This window comes from Pollicipes pollicipes, unplaced genomic scaffold, assembly GCF_011947565.3.
Source record: "Pollicipes pollicipes isolate AB1234 unplaced genomic scaffold, Ppol_2.1 Scaffold_7261;HRSCAF=8764_pilon_pilon_pilon, whole genome shotgun sequence".
NCBI classification, from domain to species: domain Eukaryota; kingdom Metazoa; phylum Arthropoda; class Thecostraca; order Pollicipedomorpha; family Pollicipedidae; genus Pollicipes; species Pollicipes pollicipes.
The window spans coordinates 27,766,855-27,772,937 of record NW_023597054.1 but is presented as its reverse complement, the minus strand read 5'-3'; positions in this window follow the sequence as shown (position 1 = coordinate 27,772,937).

Sequence of the window (6,083 nt, the reverse complement as noted above, 5' to 3'; positions counted from 1 at the left end):
TTCCACAAGCGTTTGAAGCAATAGTCACCTCAGCAGTTGCACGCGTCGATAAATGACGAAAAGTGAAACAACCACATCGGCTGTTCAATCAGCCAAATTCAATCGTAATCATTGTCTCCGTAGCTCAGTTTGTAAAGTGCTGGACACCTGGCCCCCAGCGTGACAGACTATGTGAGTTCGCGTTCCAGACACCACCCTAGAGTATTCGCCAGCAACAGCCGACCGGTAACTTCCCAGTCCCTTTTACTGGTATCAGTCTCACTGCGGTAAAAAACTAGGGGTCTTTACAGCAAACTAAACTTTAAAAAAACTCCGGTCTCAAAGTCACCACCTCTTTATTCGCCCATATGAAAAAAACAGGTAAAAGTATAGTCAGCGAAACTACATCAACCGCAGCACATGTGGCGTATGACCTGCCCCGCTCGGCAGCTTCGCGAGCCAGCCAGGTGATGGGTCATGGACAAAAGAACGCCGTAATGCTGGGGTGCGACAGGTCCACACAATTTACGAAGGTAGTTCCAGTACTTTACGAAGGCCCATGGGCAGGGTGAAGCCATCAGTCACTGGAAGGTACGTTTAGTAACACTAGTTCGTGTTTCGGTAGACTTTGGCATGTCCTAACCAAGAACATATACGCGGTAAGTAGGCTAGAGGTAGAACTCAGTGTTTTCTTCGCTCTCATGATCATGAGCCTTTTGTACCTCGCCGCAGTCTTGGTGGACGCGCAGATGAGCTGATTAAACCGGGCTGAAACCTCCGACGGAGAGGTGTTATGCTGTGCCGCATAGCTTTGCTGTAGGGCGGGCCAGCTTTCGTCTGACGCTCGGATCGACGGCCGTTTGGTGACGTCACAATGCTTGATTTTGGCGGCGTCAGTTTTGACGCACCCTTCCTACTATTCGTGCGTTACGCAAGTCACTCTTCCATAAAAGTGGCTTGTGCAACGGACAGTGAACATGTTACAATTCTCGATAGTGCGACATGGTCATATGACATACGTTGCCACAAGTATGTCACATCGGATACATGCCATGTCGGTTTCAGCTGTTGCCTATTCTGTTTTCCTCGTGATAACTATACTTAATGCGACTATTTTCCGGTGCACATTGGTGTCGAAACTCACAGGAGTGCGTCCTTAGCATCAGTACCATCAATATGGTGCGCCCAGATGAAGAGTAGGTCTCATAAATTTAAAATAAACGATATCCTCTTTCAGGCAAAGTCTCTCCAGTTCGTCCGCTGTAGCTGGTATGCGACGGTTCATGGTTAGGAGAGTTTTGAGTGGTTCTGAGCAGTGTGTTATACTCTATATGCCAGTTTGTTGGAAACCAGCGGACTGGGTAATGGAAGTTCGTAATAAGTTCACAGCCTTATAAAGCCATTCATTTCCTGATGTTGGTGTGCAGTATAGCCAGCGAATAAGGTAGTAATTCGTCCGGTATGAACTGTGACGTGAATAGTCTGCATTTGTTCGTTTTCACACCGCATTTAGTACGTTTTCCAGTACTTTTGTTCTGCCAATACCGCTGCCAGCCGATTTTTGGAACAATCGTGATGTTTTGAGCGCCTGACGTCTGTTCGCTGGCACACAACACGGCCGGTACAAGCGCGATACGTCCGATACTATCACTACGACCCGCCTTATAGGTCACAGCCATTCGATGCTATCGACCCCTCCCCCCCCCCCCCTCCCCACCGATTCTGCGCCAGGAATGTACTTTCTATGGGCACTGTCGAGCCATTGCACAAGTGAAATGAGACGACAAAAACAATCAGAGCTCGCGGATGGAGACGTGTTGTGTAAAAGGGTATCGTATTGCAGTGCTCATAAGTAATAAGCAACTGACTTGTTCGTATCATGTCCGATATCAACCAATTTCCTCTCCGTAAACGTATCCCAGGTAATGGACCTGCTCATTCACTTTTCAGAGCCCGAGGCCATCCGAACCACTTCGCAGAGACAGCGCAGCTCTGTGCTTCTTCCAGTCGCCACCGCATTCCATTGCCGAAGACCAGATACGACCCAGTGACGTGACAGTCACGTGACCCGCAGCTCTTAACTCCCACCACCGACGTACACAAAGACTACGTTCCACCATCGGTGGACAGAGGCCGCACTTCCTCGCACAGTGAACAGCAGAGACATATGTATTCCAGCAGACACAGAGCCATACTTTGTCCGGGCACACAGCACCGGAAAAGTATCCCGACGGACGCAGGGCATCACTCAAGCGCTACGTGCTCTGAGCTATCCTGAGCTCTACGTCCTGCCCCGGCGGATGGGGAGGCAGACTCTCTCCTGATGTACAGTACATGGAGCCATACTCTGTTCTCATAAACAACCCATAGTCACACTCTGTTACGAGACACGAGCACGCGCTCTGTACTGATGGATGACAAAGAGCCACACCCTGCTTCGAACGACAAAAAGCTAAACTCTGTCCTGAAGGAAAATACAGGGCAGCACTGTAACGACAAGACAGAGCCACCTCCTGCTGTGACTGAGGATTAAGATTCGCAGGATGAAAATGGACTAGAATAGATTGGAGTTCCGTAAAACGTTGGATCTTAAGAACCAGGATTCCAACACCGAAAATCAGGATTCAAATTTCAAAAATCAACAAGCCGTCAAACTCTTTTTAAAGACATGATTAGAAATATCCAATAATATGCATGCTCACATGTTCTTCGGGGAATTAAATGGAACACGTAAATGCTGGTGCTGCAACAGACTTAGTCACCTGTACTCGTTTTATCCCATTATATTAGTTAGAGGTTTCCATACAAGGATTCGAATATTTCCAAATGTATTCGCTTCAACCCGAAACCAAGTCCACTCAAAGTTTTACGTAAAGATTGAGACGAGGTATTAGCGTCATGGACGGAATTATGGCTTCGGACTCATATCCTCGTCTGGTGTAAATAATTAAGGGAAAATGGTAATCCAAACAATTGACCCCTCTGCCAGTTCACCTACCCAGGGATTTAAATCCCAAAATGCTGAGAATCTCCAGCTCCACCACCCCGTCCGCGGCGGGCACATAGGCACACTGCGTTCATCCGCAAGCAAAGTCACACTCTGTCCTGGTGGACAGCACAGAGCCACACTCTGTATCGGTCTCTGCTGACACGCCATCACTCTGCTGACAGACAACACAGAACCGCCCTCAGCCCTGGTGGACGCCGTTTCAGAGCCCAAATCCGTCTCGATAACAGCACAGAGCTGCCCTCTACCCTGATGGGAAAGTCACACTGCCCCCGCGGACAAGGAATCGACACATTCTCTACACCGCCCCAGCGGACTTTGAGCCGGCCACGCCCACTCACAGCAGCTTTGAGAAGAGTGCCTTCATGTTGCCGTCTCGCCTGTCATGCCGCTCCGGGCCACCTCCGACTCAGCACTGCCGGCCGTCGGCACCGGTGCGCCCGCCTCCAACCGCCGCGGCGCGCCCCCGACCGACGATGCCCGCAGTGCGCCCCCCCCCCCCCTCCACCATGCCCGCCCGCCGGCCGCCCGACCTGGTCCGGCTGGCGGGGCGGCGACGGACGGACCTTCACCCCACGCCTCATTAACAGGCAGCTGGTGGAGGCGGCGAGGCGCGTGCTTCGGATGGTCACCGTCAGCGCCTGCGGCCCGGGATCGATGGTGACCGGACGTGAACGCTGCTCGGCCGGTGTCGCGTCGCTGGACCGGCGGCGTCGTGTCACCGGCCTGGCCCGCCATGCGGCGTTCCGTCTTGGCCGGCGGCCGAGGCGCTCGGTGGTCCCGCCCCGGGCCGGTGGCGGCGGCGGCCTCGGCCCTGCCCGGCACGGCCCGCTCCACCGCTGCAGGGGGCGCCGGACCGCGCCGGCCGCCGGCCCGCAATCAATAACGCCGCCCGGCCGCCCGGCACCGCCCGCCCGGACGCATTCCAGGACGACCCGCGGACCTGCTGGCCCGGCCAAGCTTGCCTCGGCCCGGCCCGGCTCCACGGCCCGAGCAACTGATGGAAACCAGTGAGGGGGGCCGCTTGCTAAAATCTGTTGGGGGAAGCTGTGCCGGTGAAATTAATATAACCTATCCCCAAATCCTGACTTTTACCAGGATTTTGGCCACATTGATTTGTGTTCTCTGTGTCAAAATTAACAATTGCGTTTAATATTTGGTCGATTCCAAGATGGCTTTGATGCTGAGGAATCAAATCCAGTTCGAAGTCGATGGGAAGCTGTATTTAAAAAGAATCGGCCGAAAAATGTAAAAGAATCTCAGAATGGAGTGAAATTCAAAGAAACATAGTAAATTCAATCGCTACGATCAGCGAAAATAAACGCGTTTCTTTCATCGGTGGCGGCCCGACCCGCAAAAAGACGGTTAAATGCAGTCTGGCGTGACTTTACATGCACAAACGAAAGGCTGTCACAAAAATCGTGAACTCTGTCAGGATGAGCCGATGTAAAAAAAATAATAGTAAGCTGTCGACCTTCCCATTAGACATGTCATAATTGGAAGGAAATGGGGTAAAGGTTGGTGACTGCACGGTCACCGTAGTGAACATTCTATGAAGTAGCATGACAAATGCGTGTCGTAAACTGTACAAGTACTTGCTTAAACAACTTAATTGCAATTACGGCCGCATTGCTTGATTGCAATTCATTGTTCAAGACCTTTCTTAAGGAAGACCCTTCAACTCCTGCTGCTTCGGTGCTATGAGTTCAGAGTTTCCATGAAGGAGATAAGCAACCTTCAGTATACCAGGAGTTGTGGTTAAACGGCGTTATCAACAAAGCATTCGCTATCTTGGGAAAACCCGACACTTGAAAGCTCTGGTCATCGTCAGATTTTTTAGGAAAAGTCAGTGAAGATGACCCCAATATTTCTTTTGCCATTTTTGTAAGGAACATTTTCGTACCCAATTCTAGACATTCAAAACGCTTTCACCGTTTGGTCCGCCACCCAATGAAACTGGCAAATGCTGATGCTGAAGTGATGCTGGGGCTGTGCTCGTGTCATAGATATCTGGTATGCATGAGGCAGCGTCAACGACGAACTTCCCGTCTCTAGTACCAACAGTTTCTAATCAATATAGCATTTTAAAGATTTAGGTTAATTAAACATCGCCAGGCGGCTACTATTATTCTCTCGTAGTAGACTTGAGCCTTTGACTCCGAAATGAGCACAGCGATCAAACGAAAGGCATCGAGCAACTTTTCATCCGCAGTGCATAGTCCCGTCACTGCAGGGAATTTCCACAGCCTCAGCGAATTTCCAGCATAGTTCAATCTAAAAAATGCGAGTCACAGCTCGCTGTGTCGATAAAATCAACGAAGCAGGCTGTTGTAATGAGATAATTGTGGGGATTTGGAATGACACTGCTATTTCATAACTGACTATAGCACAGATATCAAGTAAATGGCTTGGATATCGTCCTACTTTCCACCATTTACGATTCCCATGTGCTTAGTGGCACAAAACCTCGGGTTCTAATGTTAAACGTTTATTAGACCGGTTGCCATTTGTTACACACATTGCCAGTGTTCATTTCAGCCAGCTATTCATGCCTGGATGAAATGGTGTTTATGTGGTATCTAAAGTCTAAATAGTTCATCAGCAAGCATCGGGATGTTCAATTACGCATTTAGTCCAATGTCATTGTGCTGTTGTGAACTGACAGCGCGGTGTTCCAGCTAAAAACAGGCGCCCATTATCTTGCGGCCCTCCCTGTTCGACAGATTCACACATTTTAAATTTGTCCGAATTAACTTTTATCTCCGCTCAGGTGCACTTTGGAGAAAATGAAAGCCTTCCGCTCGCCCGGGCGCGGGACAACGGGCGGACATTAAGCCAGCAAAAACAGGCCGCCATCTGGCCAATCCAAGCAGTGGCAAGCCATTATTCTACCAATCACTAGAAAGTGGAGCGTCTGGCAAGCCAGGCAGCGCCTACCGAATGGAGGAGGGGAGGGGGGGCTCTTTCCCGTTTGGATCAGGGGCTTGATAAGTTGCACTGGGGTCCCTGTGCCAATTGTTGGACCCTCTGCCACTAAGGGATCCTTTTTTGTCATTAAGAGCCCGGGCGTCACAAAGGAACCTCCCTGCGTCAGGAA